Genomic DNA, 20,508 nt, shown 5'->3' on the forward strand with positions numbered 1-20,508 from the left:
CTAACAGCCATTGAAGAAAGAGAGGAAACTCTTCCCTAATGAGAGAGAGGAGCTCTCGGGGAGGAGAAAATATTCAGTGGTTCGTGAGCTCCACGTCATCTGCTGACGTGGCGCGCGCGTACCATCCAGATATCGACACGCGTCCTGTGAGGGACCCGTCGGAAAATGGAGAGGCTGGTTCTCTCGGCTGGCTTGGCTCGGCTCGCTGGCGGAAGAAAGGACAGACAGCTCAATGGGTCAATAAATGCGTAACACTCCCGCTCAAATAATCTCTCTCTCACTTGAATTTGCTGGGTTTTTTCTCGCTCTCTCTCTCCTCTCCCCTCACAAACAGATAACAATCGACACCTCCTCTGTTTCTTCTCCGCGCATCCCACCCTTTCCACTTCCGCCTCCGTCTCCGGCTCCGGCTCCGGCTCCGGCTCCCCCAAAAGCCTCGCCGCCATCTGCCTCTAGCACGTCGCCTCGTCCAAGAGCGCCGCCAGTCGCAGCTGGTCCCAACCCCCTCCACTCCGATCATTTCCAACGCGGAGATCGAGCACAAGTTTTGTGCTCGCGTTGGTCTCGGCAACTTCTGGACCTCCGTCCGATTGCGTCCCTCTGACGAACTCGTCATCAGCTTCGACTCCGTGCATTGCGTTTGTCAAGCCGCCGGTCCCCGCCGTCGCCCGGCGCTCGCTCGCTCGCTGGTCCTGTCGCTTCCTCCGTCTCTGCTTCGACGCTCGCTCGCTGGTCCTGTCGCTTCCTCCGTCTCTGTTTCGGCGCTCGCTCTTTGCTCCGTTGCTCGCTCCATCTCTGCTCCGGCGCCGCTTTCCTTCGCGCATTAATCTGCTTGGGCGGCCGAGATTTGGGGATCCCATTTCTGCAACCACCTGCAGAGTAGCGTCGACGCCCTCCAGACTCTAGGATCTTCAAGATGATATGCTCGTTCCAATTATCTCAGACTCTAAGATCTTCATGCTAAAGCCGTATATCTGTGGTTACTCATGTTCGCCGTGATGTTCTCCTGTATGTTTCCCTACCTATGACAGTTAGATGAATATACGCCATGATCAACATGAGAACGCAAAAGTAATGGATGATGGGAATGCTTCTGTGCACTGAAGGAGCTTCTTGCCTTGATCAATCGCAAGATGTTCTGCTTGTTTTGTGGTGCTGTTTGAATATTGCATACTCAGGAGCTCCAATTGCATGTCCCCATCCTCTGTTGCAAACATGGCCGATGGATTGCAGCATCCGTCGGTGATTCAGAAAATTCACGGGCAGTCTCACTTTATATCTCTTCTTTCGCGTGCCATCTGCGCGAGAAATTACGGACCGCACGATTTCGCAAGCATTGTAGGCTTGTAGCCATGGAGCGTTGCGGAGTTCTCTATCTCCAACATTCCGGGGGCAGTGGTCTGGCTCTTCTGTCCTCTCTCCCATTTGGGTTCAAGCTCCGGCTTCCTTATGGAAGCGGTTTCTGCAGCTTTTTCCAAGTCGAGGAAGCATGTGGACTTGGCGGAGAGAGTAATTCCGCAACATGAGCTCAGGAGGCTTAGGAAAATTGCTCTCAGGATGGTGGAGAGGATGGAAGTTGGGGATGCAGGGATTACCCAGGCTTTGGTGGATTCTATACATGAGAAGTGGAGAGAGGATGAAGTGGTGAAGTTGAAATTTGAAGGTCCCCAGTCACTTAACATGAAAAGAACCCATGAAACTTTGGAGGTTAGTGCTGGTCTCTTCTTTGCTTATGGATAAGTAAGTAAATGAAGGTTGAATCTTGATAAGCCTGGAACTTTCATGAGTTTGCTGATTGCTTGCGTGCATTTAAGTGCCGTATTTGACATCTGGAATGGATATAAAATCATGACTTCAAAAGATGTAATCACTTGAATAAATCTCCGTTAGCGTTGGAGACTTGAGAGTCTTTATTTTAATCATGAATCATTGATGCACTGAGATAATGAGCCTCTAATACACTTGCCTTGTCAGAGTAGGACTGGAGGCTTTGTTATATGGAGATCTGGAAGTTCAGTGGTGTTGTACCGAGGGATGGCGTATACGCTTTCTTGTGTCCAATCATACAACGAAAAAATACAGACCAGTGTGAATTCTCTGAAAAATGAGGACACAGCCAGTAATGTTTTTCATAGCAAAGGAGGCCGGATTTTATGTGGTTCTGCAGAATATATGAAGGATCTGTCTAAGGAAAAACGCATGGATATGAATGATCCTAACAGTTTATTAGATGAGTTGGGTCCACGGTTCAAGGATTGGTCAGGCTGTGAGCCAGTTTCAGTTGATGCTGACTTGCTCCCTTCAGAGGTTCCTGGATATAAACCTCCAGTTAAGCTTCTTCCTTATGGGGTTAGACATTGTCTGAGAAACAAAGAGATGACCAGGTTTCGTAGACTTGCAAGAACGATGCCTTCACATTTTGCCCTGGGTATGTGTGCATCAATGGCAATAAAGTTTGTGCTTTTCTGCCATTGCTGGTTAATGGCTGACAAACTGGTTTGATTATACTATGTCTCAAAATTGTTCTAAACTAATCCTACTTTTTTTTTGTAGGAAGAAACAGAAAGCTGCAAGGTCTTGCTGAGGCCATGGTAAAGTTGTGGGAGAGCAGTGCTATTGCAAAAATAGCAATTAAACAAGGCGTGCTAAATACTTGCAATGATAGAATGGCTGAGGAACTGAAGGTTGGACAATCTACATATGTTGACTTTTTAGCATATATGTATGAGCTAATTATTGTTGAAAATGGGTGTTCTGTTGCTTTCATCGAGCACAGAACCTTTCAGAGTCTGTACTTTATTTGATTTGCCTGACAGAAAGAATTACCTACTATTTGCCATAGAGTGGTAGTTTGACTAAATCATTATCCTTCAAGCCCACAGTACAATGCTGAATTTTCTATTTCATCTCTGACCATGGAATTTATAATTGTTATCATAATGGTAAAACTCAGCCAAGGTTAGTGTGTCACCATTCTGGGACATACTTGTGTAGTGTTGTGAAGGATTGGTTATGCAAGTTCTTATCTCTCCGAGCATTTTGTTCCAATCTTAATGTTCTGGCATTATGATAATATCAACTTCTGTTTAGTGTTTGCATATTCCGTCCTTTTTCTTTAGGTAAGGAAAATTTGGTGCTCTTGTTATTGATTTGTGTCATTTTGAATGCAGAATTTAACTGGGGGAACACTACTTTCTAGGAACAAAGATTATATTGTGTTTTACAGGGCAATGACTTCTTGCCTCCTGTGGTGGTAGAAGCATTGAAAGAGAGAAAAACTAACAGATGTGCAGGCAAATGAGGAAGATCAAGCACGTCAGAGGGCCTCAGCTGCAATTGAATCAAAATTAAAAGCTTCTAAAAGCCCACTTGTTGCTGGCACTCTTACTGAAACTCTGGCTGCCACCTCTCGGTGGGGGAATGAAATAAGTAGCAAAGATGTTGAGCATATGCGTAGAGATGAATCACTCAATAAGCACGGTGCACTCTTGAAATATCTTGAGAAGAAACTTGCTCTTGTAAGTTACGAGATTGAACAAACTTATGCTATAAAATTCTGCTCCATTTCCTTAATTATTTATCACATTTTCCATTTATTTTTCCTCTTCTTTCCAGGCTAAAGGGAAGGTCAAAACGGCTGAGAAAGCTCTAGCAAAAGTGCAGGAGAATCTTAGACCAGCAGACCTTCCAGTTGATCTGGAAACCATAAGTGATGAGGAGAGATCTTTACTACGTAAGATTGGTCTGAGTATGAAGCCCTTCCTGCTTATCAGTAAGAATAGCTGGTTTGCCTCTTGATTGAACAATGTAAAAAAGTCAGCTTTCATGACTAGCTTTTCATCTTCTGTTTGGTTTAATCCAGGAAGGCGTGGCATTTTTGATGGTACCGTAGAGAACATGCACTTGCATTGGAAGTATCGCGAGTTGGTGAAACTAATAGTGAGGGGAAAAAGTTTTGCACAAGTGAAGCATCTTGTAGTTTCTTTAGAGGCTGAAAGTGGTGGAGTGCTGGTATCCTTAGATAAGACTATGAAAAGCTATGCTATCATCGTTTATCGTGGGAAGAATTATCAAAGGCCTCATGCAGTGAGACCCAGAAATTTGCTGACTAGAAGGCAGGCATTGGCTCGCTCTATTGAACTTCAGAGACGTGAGGTGAAACTGATTGAAAAACTATTCTTAATCCCTTATCCTTAAGCTTGTCACAATGCTTATCCTATTCTATGTTATTAATTTTCTTTTACTGCAGGCACTTAAGCATCATATTTCAGACTTGCAGGAGCGGATTAAGCTACTAAATTACGAACTTGTACGAGCTCTTGCCTTTTAGAAATTTGATGAGACAAAAAACTAGCATTTATTTCAGTAATGCATTCTCTTCCTCCTTCACAGGAAGATATGAGAGTAAACAACCAAATTGATGAAGAAAAACTTTCTAGATCATTTAATGCTGGAGCGACAATAGATGACACATCTGAGGTATCTGTCTCTCATCCTTTGGACTACATTTGCTCCTCTACGTGTAGAATCAGCATGTATCTCGAGGCAATTAACCTTAAAAGGCTTACTTTTGTATTAACTTGTAGAATGTTGCTATCTGAACTTAGATTCAGTTTTCTTTTCTTTGGTAGCAATACTCTCTAAAGGTGATGTCCTAATGCATGGTTCAGTTGTTTGGCTTTACTTCTATCTGGATGACATTTGGTGGAAGTTTGCAAGATCTTTCTGTCGCAGCAATCCTTAGTAATTTCTAGCATAACCTTCGTATGATTGATACCTTTTCTATAATTTGGTTTACCTTACTAAAGAAATTACTTCATCCCTCTAAACGAGTGTCTACTAGTGTTATGATGTTTGGAAGATTAGCTAGATTTGGGAAAAAAATAGTGAAAATGGACGGGATAGGTGGAAAGTCGGGAGATGTTTGAAATTTCTGTGAGAGAGAAATAGAGGGAAATTTTGAATTTTTAGATACTCTCTCCAAATTCTGGCCCTTGGTGCTCTCAAAATAGCCTTAGTGTAATGGTCACTATTTGCTATCTCTGTTGTTGTACATGTGCTTAGACTACCCTTCTTCCATGCCTTTGCACTTTATGATGCTTAGTTTAAGAATTCTTTTACATGCGTTCGTTTTTGTGTTACTATCAATTGTTTTGTTGCTTTTTCATCTCTAAATATAGAGCGCAAAGAACAAATAGAGAAAGCAGAGGAGAAAGAACGAATGAGAAAAGAAAAAGAAGAGAGGGAAAAAAGAGAAGCTGAGGGGAAAGCTGGCAAAAAGAAAGCAGTTTCAGCAGGGTTGGGTGTTGGAGATCTTGGATCACGTAAGGATGGGAGGAGGCAGGCTAGCAGAGAGGAACAAGAGAAAATCGAGGCTGAGATGAGAAAGAATGCCTACCAATTGGCCTATGCTAAAGCAGAGGAGGCATCTAGGTTACTGTGGGTGGAGCAAACAAGAAAGGGAAGAGATTCTAAGATGTTTTGCTGTTGCTTTTTCTTGAATCTCTTGGGCCTACCAAAAACCCGCAGTGAAAGATTGCAATTCCATTCTGCCAAACACCCGCTTTGAAGTGTCATGGAAATATTTTCAAGGGAAGAGGTGTGATTGCTTCTGCTTTTAAGGTTTGTGACCTGTGGATATGGGTATCATCTTAGTGGTATCTTCCTCTTGCTATGCAAGAAAAACTAATCTCCAAAAAATAATTATGACAAATAAAAAAGGAAAATCTACATTGCATTATTAAGTATCATTTCAGCTTTGAGCTGTAAGTGTGAGTCTAGTTATTAGTATTTTAGCTTCAATAATTCTCCATATTGCGATATATTTCATTTAAACTATCGGTTCATTTATATCTTCCATTCTAATTGTTTTGGCCGAATTTTAATCTGTAGCTCCCTCCTCATACAATTCATATTCGACCGTCGATGATCAAGGTTGAAAAGGACCCGAAGCTTTCAGATATCAGGACCATTGATGCACTCGAAATAGTACAAACAAGGTACAAGCCGACATATTTTGCCAGCAGGTTATCATTGTTTTAATTAATTCTCTTGAGGTTCTTATGGTACCTCGACCCCTAGTACTTGTGATCACGGTGTTATACGTAGGTTTGTTACCTGGCTATGCTATTGATTTGTTGATCATTGTGTTAAGATTTTCCTTTGGAGTTAGCTGGTTAAAAGACCCTCACATAAACAGACTGAAAAGTTAGCGGCTTTCTTGTTCTTTCAGCAGTTTAATTTGAACATGGGACATGTTTTTCTTGTGAATTACTAAATCCCATTGCTTTTTGTTCGGAGCTTTTTCTGCCCTCAAATTTTACCTTTTCGGAAGAACTGATTAGACCTTGGTCGTCATTGATGCAGTAATAAACCAAAGCCTGCATATCTTTCAAAGATTTTGATTGCACTTTTAAGCTATGGCGGGGTCCCTAATGAATTTCTTTTGGACATGGTGGAGAATGCTCTGGGAGATGCAAATAGTGTCATCTCTAGTAAACGAGCAGCTCTAAGAGGTAGTATTCTTCTGAACATTTGAATTTGTTGAAATAATGTCTATTCTTAAAATAGTCCAAAAAGAGATTTCTCTCAATTTTTTTTCTATACTTGGATGTGCTTCTTTTTTTTTCTTGATTCGAAATATGCATAAGTAAAAAAATGCATCTCTATTCATCTTTGCTGCTTTTACTTCCCCTGGGTGCGTATTTCCTTCAATTGCTATTTGATGTGTAAACATTTTCCCTTGTGTTTTCCTTTTGTTCTTTTACCGTATGAACAGTTTAGGTGAATCATGCCAAGAAGGATGGTTTGACTGCAGCTAGAATGATCTTATCTGGGATTCCTCGGACGAAACATACCTACTGAATCGTCCGTCCATCCCGATGAACGATGAAAAGAAGAGTTTGAAAGGAGGAAGGATTCCTATTCCAGATTCTTACTATCTAATGGGGACAGCCGATCCCACAGGAATTCTTAAAAGTGCTAAAGAATAACGTAGCTATGCTTGTGCAGGTTTAGATGTTTAATTTAGTTACATGCCTCCATATCTGGTCCTTGGATTTAGACATCAATGGTGTTATATTGCTTTGATGACATCCCATCTCTGGTTCTGTTCTTGTTAACCCACGTTTGAGTTTGATATTCACAACTTTGGGGAAAAGGTGTAATTACCTATTGGGCTTTGATGTTATAATGCTGTTTCGAGTGTCTTTACTATTTAATAGTTTGCTTGAATCATCAATGCAAAGGACAGTGGACAAATTTCAGGGAAGGTATTAGTATACTTGCAATCTGGTTTGCACTTCGGGGATATTCTTGTTTTGACCGCTACATATGTGGAAGCTCTGGAAACAAAAGTTGGAAATTCAAAGTATGCTATATTTTTTCCTACTAGTGGACTGCGCTCCTTGGCCGATGAAATAGCTGGTGGGGATTTCGATGGGGATATGTATTGGGTTTCACGTAGCCCTCAGGTTGGGATATATCTTCGAATGCTTGGTGGCTCCCATTTTCCAAGCAAGAGGTCTTTGAGTGGAGGGAATTCTGTTGTAACACCTGAAGTTCAGCCATCGGAAGGTAAGCCAGATCTGTCCCCGGAGAGGACCCATGCGCCATCAAGCACTGTTGCCCAAGGTATTAGTTTCCCCAATTCTATTCAATTTAAACAACTAATTACGTATTGGTGCATATGTAAATGGCATTTGAGACAGCACATGCATATAAATAATCGAATGTTTGTGCAGATATATCACTTCCTCTTTTGGAGTCACCGAGGGGACGATTAGGAACTCCAAGGATCTGTATCCTCACATTTCGAAGATTAATACCAAGCTGATATGCCAAGAAAGAGGATCTAAAGAATTTCTGCAGCTTTTGAGTGTGTAGATATACAATCAAAATCGACATTACTTAACTTTGTTAGTTTTGCAAATCAAAACAATATTGAATTTGTAATTATTGTTATAAAGAATAAGGTGGTTCTTAATTCTCACTCTTTGTATTGTTAGAAGATATCTTGAAAACTTTGTTATTCAAATATCAAAATGCTGTGTTCATGTTCTTTTTGGCCCTTGACTACAGAATAGCTTTTTTCCTATTTTTTTTCTCTCACATGGAGCTAACGTAGTCAAAAAAAAAATGATAAAGCTAAAAAGGTGTTATTTTTATCCAAATTTGATTTCTTAATTGAAATGTTATTTAAGATTTCAAGTGCACTTACCGTACAAAGAAAAGTAAAACCTTACACATGACCAATTTTTAAAATTGTGATGGAGTCATGTCTTCAAAAGGATAAACTTCAACCACTGGTTCATTTTCTTGATTATGATTCAGCCACGGTAAATCACATGGGACTCCAAACATTTCTCGACATTCTAGACTCAATCAAAATCTATAGATTTAGGTTTAGTCTTGAAACGCAGTTAATGCCAACATTTCTTTGTTCTTACCAGAGAAAGAGGAAAAGAAGTGTGGAAATGTTGAAATTGAAAGCATACGGTGTCTTTGAATGTACCAAGTTCCATTTTCTGCTAAAGAAGGAAGGCACAATCGAAGTCAAATGTACCAGTTCAATCTGCAAATTTTAACTCTTTGACGAAGTCGAAGATTTATGAACATCAAGTCTCATGCTTCTGACATTTACATTTGAGTTTGATATAAGGGGAAGTTGAATTAATCCATCTTCTTTCCCCGACAACTAGACATTGCTCACAGATGCTATTTCGTGAACGAGAGCTGCACAATTCGGCCTAGAAAAGCCGACAGTTCTTGCAAACCGAACTGCTTCTATAAGCATGTAGTATCACTATTGAGTATCAGCAAGGAATTACTTTTGCAGCACTTCTTCTGTCTTGTTTCTTACGATCGCTCTTCCTTAAGAAGACTAGCAATATGCATTCCGGGAGCATGGGATCATCAAGCAAGACTTTGGAGAATTAATGCGGGATGATTAACTTTTCATTGCCACAAATTATATCAGCATATCCAGATGTAGAGTCACCATTTGCTGATGTAACAGAGGACCTATTACCATAACCATAAACTGAACAAGAACTAACCACCAGGACTTGAGGAAAGATCCATACAAAGCGTATTGATTAAACATGTTCTGTTAAGTCTAGTGTGCATGCAAATCTCGAAGCTGCATCATCAAAAGGAGAGACGGAGACACTTGCATGACAAACGGACTATTCAAGCCTACCACTCTGTTTGGCACACGGCTAGTCGACGATGAACATTATATTATGACAGCAAATTGTCAAAGTCATAATACACGCCATATATCTCACATACAACCCTTTGCAGATCAAGCTCGGAAACATCCACCCAGAAAAAAAAAAGAACTGCTTCAAAGAAGTCACATATAACGAAACTACTAGACAGTAACTTCTAGGCCTTATAACAGACCTCACCATCACAGATTCATCCCTCTTTGGCATCTCCTCCTTCCTCTGCTTCCTCCCCAGCTGCTTCATCGTCTTCATCTAACTCGTTTTTAGTCGTTTTCTCTTCTTTAACAGCGCATTTTGGGTGGAGATCAAAGTCACACTCCTCGCAATAATACGACCACCCCTCCCCTGCCTTACCGCAGCCATCACATATGTACCTTCTCCTCTGAGCAGAAACGAGCTCGTGCTTTTCATGCAAAGGATGCTTCAACTTCTCTGGCCAGCCTTTTATACTTTCCTTGAACTTGTCCTTGAGATGATCGGCAGTAAAAGGATAAGCATCAGCCCCGTGGTCCATTATAAGATCCCTTGCTTTTTTACTCACCGTCGGCCCGTTGGGCCTATGGCTACAAGTATGGGGATCCCCTTGACCTTGAATTCGTGACTCAAGAAATTCTTCCTCTCAACACCAAAGGGGAGCGCCAGCCATGGCATCTGAGCAAAATAATCGTCGAAGGCAGTTTGGTCCTTGTCGCTGGAGATGAAGATCACCTCAAAGGCATCGTCTGTGGCCTTGATCTTTTCATATGCCTCCGTAAGCACCAGCAGGAATGCTCGGCAAGGAGGGCACCAGTGTGCCGAGAAGTAAAGGAGGACAGTCTTCCCTACCAAGTCCGATACTGGAATCTGCAATCAAAGTTAAGAAACGACCTTTTAGATGAACCGCCAATCAATGGAGAAGGCATGTGAAAACTGCATATGTGGAAAGAATTTTCCTAGTTATGGACCTGGTTTCTATCCTTTCCTCAGGTCAAGTAACCCAGGGACAACAATATTTAGGACCTCATTGTAGACATTAAAAATTTCCCTAGTCATTAGCTTCTAGGGGAAAAAAAAAATTTACCTTGGTTCCATCCTTTCCAATGACGAAATCCAGATCCCCTGAAACCAAGATCGACTCCAAGGTCTGAGATTCTTCCTTTTCTTCTCTATCTCTGCAAGCTCCGCAAACTTTTCTGGAGTGAAGGGGTAAGCTGTGATGCCATGCTCTTCGACAGTTTCGGCAACGTTGGGATGGACAGTCTTCCCATCCTGACCGATAATGACCAGAGTGGGTAGGGTCGACAGCTTAAAGTACCTCACCAACTTCTCGCATTTCTTGTCTTTGAATGGTAATGAAAGCCATGGCATGCTTCCAGAGGATTGGTTGAATGACGCTTCATCATCATCAAGAGGTATCTGAACGATCTCAAAACTCTCTCCTCTGGCCTTCAATTTCTCATAAACCTCCCGTAACTTAGGGGTGAAATCGACGCATGCCCTGTGCACGGACAACGAGAAGTACAGACCCACAGTTTTCCCTTCAAGCTCAGTAACAGGAACCTAGTTTAGCCACATAACTATTAGTAAAAGGAGGATGGAAAACCGAATCATAAGCACATGCGACGATCAGTTTCAAATGCATCGAAGATCTTTTTTAGGTTTACCTGATTCCCATTGGACGAAACTATGAAGTTACGAGATCCATGGACCAAAAGAGAGGTCACTGATTGATTTATCCTAGCAGCTTCTTCCTGGTCTTTCAACTCTTTGGATGAAAGGGTGACCTTCCACTCCATACTCACGGACAATCGCAACCCCGCTATCTGTTAAGACCGTACCTGTACCATCGAGAATGACAAGGTGGGGTATCCCCTCACCTTAAACAATTCATCCAAGCTGTTGCGCTTGTCCAAGTCGGAGAAGGGGATTGCAAGCCACGGCATCTTGGAAAAGTATCCACTGAAGGACCCTTCATCCTTATCTGCAGAGATAAAAATGATCTCCAGATCACCTTTTAGGGAAAGTTCATCATACACCTCCGCCAGAATCGGGGTGAACCGGTGGCACGTACCGCACCACGATGCGGAGAAGTACAAGCCAATCTTCTTCCCCTTCAAGCTATCGACCTTAACCTGATATAGAACAAAAAGATTCCTAATTTGAGTTCTTTCATACAGTAATCAGCGAGCAAGGCACACTAGATCACTTGACCACCACACAAAAATCCTGAAAATGCTCAAGATACACATCCAAATGCCAACTGCAGAAGCACTTCCCTTACGCATTGCTCATTAAATAGTTAGCAAATCAGCAGTCTTCTCCACCAAAACAAGTATACCACACCGAAGGTGTGAGCATTTACACTAAAGAGCATTACTTCTAGCAATATCGGATCCATATACACTGCTCCCACCCGATCCAACTCCAAGTAACATGTCTTTCTCTAAAAAGTAATGCATCAACTACCAATCATCCAGTTTCTGAAGGAACCAAATGGACAGCACTCGAAAAATGATGATCCTAGATCAGACCAACTCTAGCTTCTCTTGAACTAAATTCGCTACCTTAGCCATCACAAACCGACGGCTTCGTCACCACAGACTCCCCCAGTTCGAAATTCAAGAACCGATCAGCGAAACAACCCCACACGAAGACGAAGGCCACGAGAACTTGGACAAGGACGCCGACCCATAATTCTTTTTCTTTCACCTCATCCAGTGAAAGAGCAAGAGTGAAAGAAGAGAACTGAGTTTCACCTGATCGCCGTTGTTCCAGACGAGGAAGTCCCTGTCTAGAGAAGACAGGAGGGACTGAACATCGTGAGAAGATGCCCCGCCTTCGACAACGTCTGCCATCCTGGTCGCGTTCGTTCCTTGTGTACTGTTCTGGTCGCGTTCGTTCCTAATTTGAGTTCCTTGTGAAAGAAGGAGATGAGGATTGACAAATAACATGCTCAACCAAGACAGAAATAAAGTATTGCTAGTGAATGTGTAGAGTGCTCACATCTCATCAAATGGCCACCAGGCCTTTATTCCAAGTCCAACTAATCCTTCAGCGAGCACTCCAGCATTTCTTGAGGTGCATTTATCCTCAAAAGCTCAGTGAGGTAACATATTACAGAAACTCTTATACCCTCAACAGAATGTTTCAAAAGAGAATCAGAAATTAGTGCCCTCATGACTGGAAGAAAGGAATCTAGCAGAGGTTTTGATGCTCCTTGCTCCATGTTAGCCAACAAATCCTCCACCTCCTAAAATGCAGTGGAACATGTATGTGAAAGCAAAATGTTGGTTTTTTTTAAGTAGAGCAACAACATCAGCTGACAGACAAACATCAAAATGCCGCTACAAGATACAAAGAAACCTTTGAGCAGCTTTAGCAGCTTCGCTGTTCATCCCAATATTGGAACAAAAAATAATAAATAACTACTAACAAAGATTGTGTAGTCTAAGTTAGCCAAAAAATTGTTTGATGAAGGTCACAGAAGGTCAATCCTGCACAAAAGTGAGAGTATCATAAACTTCATGCTTTTAATTAATGAAATCATTCTATAAAACTAAACAAGTATCATACCTTATGTGAGGTGCCTCCAATGCATGAAGACACTTTTCTCTTTCGCTTTTCACTACTGCCCTTCAATCGAGTATTTGGTATACCTTTTGGTCTTCTTCGAAGAGGATCAAATATTTGAATTTCATTGTTTTCTACATCTTCAGATTCATTGTTTCTTGCCAATAAATTAATATGATCATTACCCGTCAAACATTGCATTTTGTTTGTGATATGAGAGTGAAGACGCAGCAAGGTTGTAGTCGCAAGCTCCTCCGTAACATCATGATTTGCACTAATATTCATAACACTGAAAGATAATTGCATCAACCTCTTCAAGCGCAATGTTTTAGACTTTACTGCAGCATGAGAACTTTGTCCAACGTCACAATAAACCCCTTGTTTTGCTGCTTTTGTCCACCTCTTCAAAATGTATTGTGCAGGAATACTTTTAAGATTTACAACATTTGCCAAAATGCATAAAGTATGCCTACACAACCATCCTCGCATTTCAAATAACTTGCAGCTACATGTAATGGTTAAATCACTCGGACTAAAATGAACAATATGCCTCTTTTCACTATTTTCATTTGCCACGACATAAGTGTGCAATGGTCCATCAGTTTCAGATCTACAAATAAACACGGATAAAACATGCAAGAACTCATCTTGAAAATTTCTATAAATGACATGTGTGTATACATCTGCAGCATGTTTCAAAATTCCACTAGTTCCGACTGCAATCTGTGGCTTCCCTCGAGCGCACTCAAAATCATCAACAACTTCAGAATTGCGCATTTTTTCTGCTTGTTTCTCATAATGACCGACAAATTCAGACAAAGTCATAGTCTTGCATGCCATATCTTGGAAGACATTATTTGTGCTCTCACTTCTTTGTGTGGATATGATTCCTGCAGAAAAAGTATCTCGGCAAAACGCAGGACACCATTTATGACGCAATTGGTACATGCTATTCAACCACTTGTGATCCCCTAAGCTCCATTCTTGACACATATCTTTCCAAACATTCTCCATTTCCAATTCAGATTCACAATGATATAAAAGTTTATGCCAATATTTATCACGAAAGCCCGACTTTCCAAGAAGATGCCCAATATGATGCGTAGCATTTTTCCCAATATGCCATACACATAAACGGTGATTAGTATTTGGAAAAACAGTCTTAATGGCATTCGCCATGGCATGATCTTGATCGGTGAAAATAGTCTTGGGTGCTTTGTTACCCATTGCCTTTAAAAAAGATTGAAATGCCCAAACGAAAGAAGCAATTGTTTCATCCGATAAAAATGCACAACCAAAGAAGACATTCTTCCAATGATGATTCAATCCAACGAAAGGAGCACATATCATATTGTACTTATTTGTACGATAAGTTGTATCAAATACCACAACATATCCAAAACTTTCATAATCTAGCTTCAATACACCATCAGACCAGAAAAAGTTGGTTAATCTCTGTTCTTCATCCAGTTGAAATGTATAAGAAAAATTACTTCCATTTTATTGTAAGCAATTAAAATGGTTAATGAGAGTTTGACAATCACCCGCACTAATCAAGTTCCTTCTCTTCGATTGTAAGAAATTTTGACAATCACGTAAAGTAAAGCCAATATTCTCCTGTCCCCCTGCTTCACCACTAAGATATGAGTACGATTTTGTAGCCCTTATACCAGCTCTAGCCATAGAAGTCAAAATACTTTTATTAGTATTCGTCATGTGCCGGTATGATCGTATGAGGTGTTTCTGTTTATCATCGATGAAAGGGTGATTATGAACATCCTTAAACTTGTCCACTATCCATACTCTATTTTCAATTTTGAATTTTATACAAGCTTCACATCCAGTTCTCTTCACACGTCCTATAAACATCTCTTTGTTCATGAGGTGGGATCGATGGAGAGTGTCCTTCACAATTACAAAGATATGTGCATGTTCGTAATATTCCTTTACTATTGTTAGCCTTTTGTCCTTTTCTCACTCCAAATCCCTTGGAAATTGCATATGCATTGTATGTCTTATATGCTTCTTCCTCATTAGCAAATGTCATGCCAATTCTAAATTGAAATTCTTTATCAACATTATGCACAATAATATTATCCTCTACGGCCTCTACAAATTTTTCAAAGAAAAAATCCAATCATATAAAGAAGCCAGATAAAGGGAAAACTAACTTTAATTCTAAAAGAATAAGTCATACCCATTTATCCTTAGAACAAGTTGAGCTAGCAGCAAAGTACTCACAATAATCTGTCGAAAAATTTGTACAAACGTAAGTTAGTGACTTCAAAAGATTGTAAAATGTGCATATTTTAGTCATAGTAGAAAATGTCATACCCACTTATATATGGGTCACTCCTACTTTTGTTCTGACTCTTGGTTTTGCAGCAAGCATGAACTTTACTTCCTCCAGCTACAAGCTCAACATACCACCATGAACAACCTTGCCATTACATAATGAATTCAGCAGAAGAGTTTCCAAAGATACAATGTGTTGCTGCGACAAAAATGAGCTGGTCATGTAATTATTCTTATGGATTGAATCCTTTGTGCTAGAAATTTGGGTGTCTTGCACACAAGTTCTTATGAAAATTATTATCCAGAAAGTGAGTTTACCTTTTAAAATTTCTCCCAAAATTTGCATCATATCGAACTGCACTGTCCAAAACAACAGTTAGTGCTTAAAGCTGAAGTTATTAGGAAGAAGTAAATAAATAGAAGTGACTTTTAATCAAATGAACAATCGACATACGCTTCTCTTATTCTAAAGTTTCCACCCCTAACAGCGTAAGAGAAAGCAATTCAGATAAAACACCTCGTTGGCCATTTCACTTGGATGTGCTACATATGCTTCTCTATACGAAACAACTTTTCTGACACGCTTTCTTAAACCAAGAGCTGGTTCCTCCTCACGTTGATATTTCTCCCACCTACAAAACAGAAGTGATCATAAAAAACATTAAGAGCAAGAATCTTGAAAGATGGAGGCCCATATTTTCTCCTTACTTATAGTTACAGAACAATCATTCTGTGTGAATTCATCTAGTAGGCAGATTTCCAACATAGATATCTCTGCACAAGCACTGATTACATTTGGCCAAGCTATCAGATACTAATATGCAGCCTCTGATCAGTTCTAAATGAGTTTTAGATTAAGAATGTGAGAGATATTCTATAAGGCGTGTCTACAATGGTTATTGCTAGTGGAGCTCATGATTTGACTGTTAATACTAAACACCTCAAATCTATGAAAATTATATACATATATTGATGTAGAATATTCCCTGTTACTTGTTTTAAACTTAGGATAATTATTTTTTCTTGATGGAAGCGAGCCTTGTTATCCTCGTGGATGGTTGCATAGACTAAAACAAGTAACTTTTGTTGGCTGCATGTCCATCAATTTCTTTCATGTATGCATGCTTGTGTGCTGTGTGCTGCATCACACATTTTGCTCTTATGTGCACATCATGTATATGCATTTATATATGCAACCAGACAAATATGCATGCAAGTACATATGTATGTATGCTAGTGCACAATAAGTACCCTTACATCAATTCTAGTCCCAAACATAATTCTGACACAGAAAACAATTTAAGTTTATGAGTCCTACAAATGAAACACGGAGAAAAAAGTTGCCAATATTGATGCAGTTCAACAACTGACTCTAACCTTGTCAGCAGCCAATTGATTTCCAAAAGCATTCATCAAGTCAGAAAATTCGGAGAATGAGAGCTTCCCATCTTCATTGTAGTCCTGCGGGAAAAATTAAAGGGTTAACCTGTTAAAAAAATTGGACCAACACAACAGAAGGCCTACTTATTTTAAGAGGAAAATTAAGATGTCCCCATGCACAAGGCTCTGAAGTTGTAGGTTCTAGGGATGGTTAGATGTACTTATCCTTACCCCTTACTTTTGCAGAGAGTTTATTCCATGACAAATCAACCTAGCTTGTCCTCTAACAGAAAGACCTACTTATGAGAGGGGAAAAATACAGAATTCTCTGTTGCGTACACCAATTTCCAAAAGCACTGAAAAATATCCTCATTATAGCATGGTGGTCAGATGCTCTAGTAGAAAAATGTGTGAATGGCGCTTGGGGCATTCAGATTGAGAGAGAGAGAGAGAGAGAGAGAGAGAGAGAGAGAGAGAAGAAACAAGAAACGTTTCTGCTATATGTGTCCATCTGCTTTTATTAAGTGCATTTTATGTCTCCGATTCTGGATAGTCCTGTGACCAAACTAATAGTTAACTTCAATTATTCCGTTGCCTTAAAATCGTGCAAAGGAACACCATATTGCCCATGGTTATATAATCACAACTCTCTTAATTGCTCCAGCAAAAGTAGTTCTCATCCATGCCAATGTAAATGTAATAAAAGTCTATGTACCCTCATGCACATGGACATGGCTGTTTGCATGCATCCATGTGGACTACTCTAGCCAAAAGTTTTGGACAACCCGTGCTATAACAAATGATCTTGAATAGCTGTATCCTATGTGACATTGCAGGATTATGAAGAGGAAGAATTTGGATGCCATCAGAACATGGTCAACACCTTCCGGCTACTTGATTTTACATACATAAAATTGGTTTTTAGCAGTGTCAAAACACAGCATGTCAAGCAACCATGATGCACAATTTTCGTTTTCACTTCTAGCAAGAACCAAGTCTAAAATTAACTTAAGATATGCAGAGGGAGATACCTGGGCAGGATATCAAAAGAATGGCCAGTTTAGTACAGGCTTCCTAGACAACTAATGATATAACACAATTTGAAGATTCAACCATAATTCCCAACTTATGGGTGAAGCGATACCAAGTTTGATTCAAATTTATATCTTCAACTTACTTCCAAACAGGATGTCACAGGATTGAAAAACTACAAAAGTGTTAATAACTTATGCACATGGAAGGAATATGCAATAAGAAGCTATAATAATAATAATGGTCTGTCACAACACTCAAATATCTTGGACTTCTCATATTCATAGCTTCAGTACCACCACTGAAATAATGACCTTATTCAAGTTTCCAAGCAAAAGCTTAAAAAAAACAAAAGGAATTGCACAGCTAGTGTGCCTTTCAATCTAACCGAGTTGAGTGTCTACCCATGTAAAACAAAACGAAAAGGAGAATTTCAACCCTTAGCCATCAAGTTTTGATCAAACATAACCTGTATTTACCGTCTTCCATCCGGCGACGATCATCCAGATGAAAATTATTGGACGGAATTAATAAACTCACAAACTATTGAAGAGATAGCAGTATAAGAAGCTTAACCCTCCACACTAGAACTTTCCACTTAGATTAATGATAAAAAAGATGACGGTAGAACATACTCCGGTGGGAATGGCGGGACGCGACTTGCTTCAGGAGTCAAAAGGGCCGATGAAGAACTCTCCCTCTTAGCCTCCTGATAAGCTATCCAACTCTGCCTCGACCTAGAAGCCAAAGCAGCCACTATCACCAAGCCTCCATGCTTCCTGAAACAGAGGCAATAGAAAAGAAAAAAAAGCCAAAGGACAAAGAGAGGTCTCACAGTACCCATACGCCTCTCTCTCCTCCACCACAATATCCCTCGCGGCCGTCACGGCGTCGCCGAAACCCCAAAACTTAGCACCGCCACCAATATAGCCTCGCAAACCTCTTTTGCTTCAAAATCCTTGGTTACGTACTCGAGCCCGAAATCGGGACTGAATAAGGAGTAGAAGACAAAGAAGGTCGAGAGGCCAGTCGGCAGCCGGCGATTTCTGGAGCCGCGGCTGGAAAGTCGATGACGGCGACAAGGACAGAGGTGAGGAGGGAAGCGCTTAGGGTGAGTGAGAGGGCTCGAGACAGAGAGAAGGGAGGGCGCTTGGGGTGAGTGAGAGGGCTCAGGACAGGAGATTCTTTTTGTGGAGGAAGCGGTGGCAGAAGCGTTAGTCTCTTATCTCCATTCAAAACGAGAATTGGAAAACCATCCTTGACATCTGAGTTCACCTGTGTGAAAGAATATTTTTAACCCCATTAACCATAGAACTTTGAGCTGAAAAGAGAAGTGACAGGCAACACTATTTGTGATTATGGTATACATCATCCCTTAATCACCATTTTCGACTAGTCCATTGTGTCACAAACCAAGATAGATCGCGATAGGGGACGGAAAAAAAAAAAGACTTGACGCATTACAAAGGAGTGATACTAGACAAATCCACAAAAATCAAGCTTTGGTTCCACCAACAGGCATTGACACTCAGTATACCATCTAACGGGAACAACACAGCAATAGACTTCAGTGAACGTGAAAACACACTCTTGGGAAAATTCCACAATGATTCAAACTCGTCGTAATCAGACGGACAGACACAACCCGAGAGCCGAGCAACGGTGATCGATCCAAACCAACGCAAAGCATCCCTCCAAATCACAAAACCCAACAACCGGTGAGTGATCATCGCTAAAACAACCGCCAACCAAGAAACTCATAACACCCAACCTCTCCAAACATAAAAAAAATTCACAGAATTGAGAAACGAACACCGTCCCTCCCATCAAAAACCAACGAACCAAAAAGGGACGAAAAAAAGATGGAAAAACGGCGGCTTTCCTCTACCTGACGGAAAATGGTAGAAGGGAACTTCAAGAGATAAACCCAGAAGCAGAAAAGCAAGGACCCATCTTCTCCTTCTGCTCCTTCATCTCGTTCTTGTTCTTCCTCCTTCTCTGCTTCGACGTCGAGCCTGAAATCACCGAGAAAGAGAGAGAAAATGCAGCAGCCCTCTCCTTCTTCGCCGCGCCGTCGACCCCGCCCAAGTCCGCCGAGATCTCCCTCATGACAGAGCGTGCCAGCGTCAGGACAGCGCCCGGTCAGCGGCGGGGGGCCTGGTGCCGCTCGGGAACGAGACCGAGATGCCAGAGGCAGATGACCAGCGACCCAGGCGGAGGCGGAGGTCCGGAGGCGGAGAGAGGTGGGATGCGCGGAGAAGGAAAGGAACCGAGGCGGAGGCGGAGGTCCGGAGGCGGAGGCGGAGGCGGAGGTCCGGAGGCGGAGGCGGAGGCGGAGAGAGGTGGCACAGAGAGACTCGGAGGTCGCGTCCTGTTCGTCGGGAGAAAAAGGAGAGAGAGAGGGGGAGGGAAGAGTGAGAAAGGCGAGAGAGGAGACAGAGAAAAACCCTACAAATTCGAGTGAGGAGAGAGAAAATTTTTTGAGCGGGAGGAATAAGCTGATCATCGGTGGAGCCGAGCCGAGCCGAGATCAAAAACCAGCGCCTTCCTTTTTCAGCGGGTCCCGCTCGGGGACACGTGCCGGTATTGCATTGGTTAGTGCGCACCAGGTCAACGAATGACGTGGCGCGCACTAACCACTGAATATTTTCTCCTCGGGGAGAGAGATCTTTTTGTAGCCCCATACCACAGTTGGATGCTAGCGAACTAGATGTCTTTTTTTTGCCGCTCAGCTCTCTGGAGATTGAAACAATAGACAAAATGTAGGGTTCCCAAAGTTCTTTAAGGCTGCAGTTTACTTGATAATGACCTGGCCAACCCGAAAGAAAATCTATATGGACCCTGACAAACTTAGAAAAGGAAAAAAAAAAAAAAAGAAGGAAATCTGGTGGGTGGCCAGCCATATTGAATAACAAAAAGAAAACAGAGGAGATGGATCGAATTGGTGAAACTATTGGATTGCATTAATGGGCTTTCCATCTAACATCTTCAATGGGCTGAAATTTCGAAATAGCCCTACGCT

The 20,508-nt window shown here is 41.3% G+C and overlaps 2 pseudogenes; one reads left to right on the forward strand and one right to left on the reverse strand.

The window, feature by feature from the left end:
- Positions 1-451: 451 nt before the first annotated feature.
- LOC104457137 lies at positions 452-6,844 on the forward strand (annotated as a pseudogene).
- A 2,375-nt stretch (positions 6,845-9,219) lies between these two features.
- LOC104452936 lies at positions 9,220-20,135 on the reverse strand (annotated as a pseudogene).
- Between the last annotated feature and the right edge of the window lie 373 nt (positions 20,136-20,508).

Source organism: Eucalyptus grandis, chromosome 5 (assembly GCF_016545825.1).
Source record: "Eucalyptus grandis isolate ANBG69807.140 chromosome 5, ASM1654582v1, whole genome shotgun sequence".
Classification (NCBI taxonomy): domain Eukaryota; kingdom Viridiplantae; phylum Streptophyta; class Magnoliopsida; order Myrtales; family Myrtaceae; genus Eucalyptus; species Eucalyptus grandis.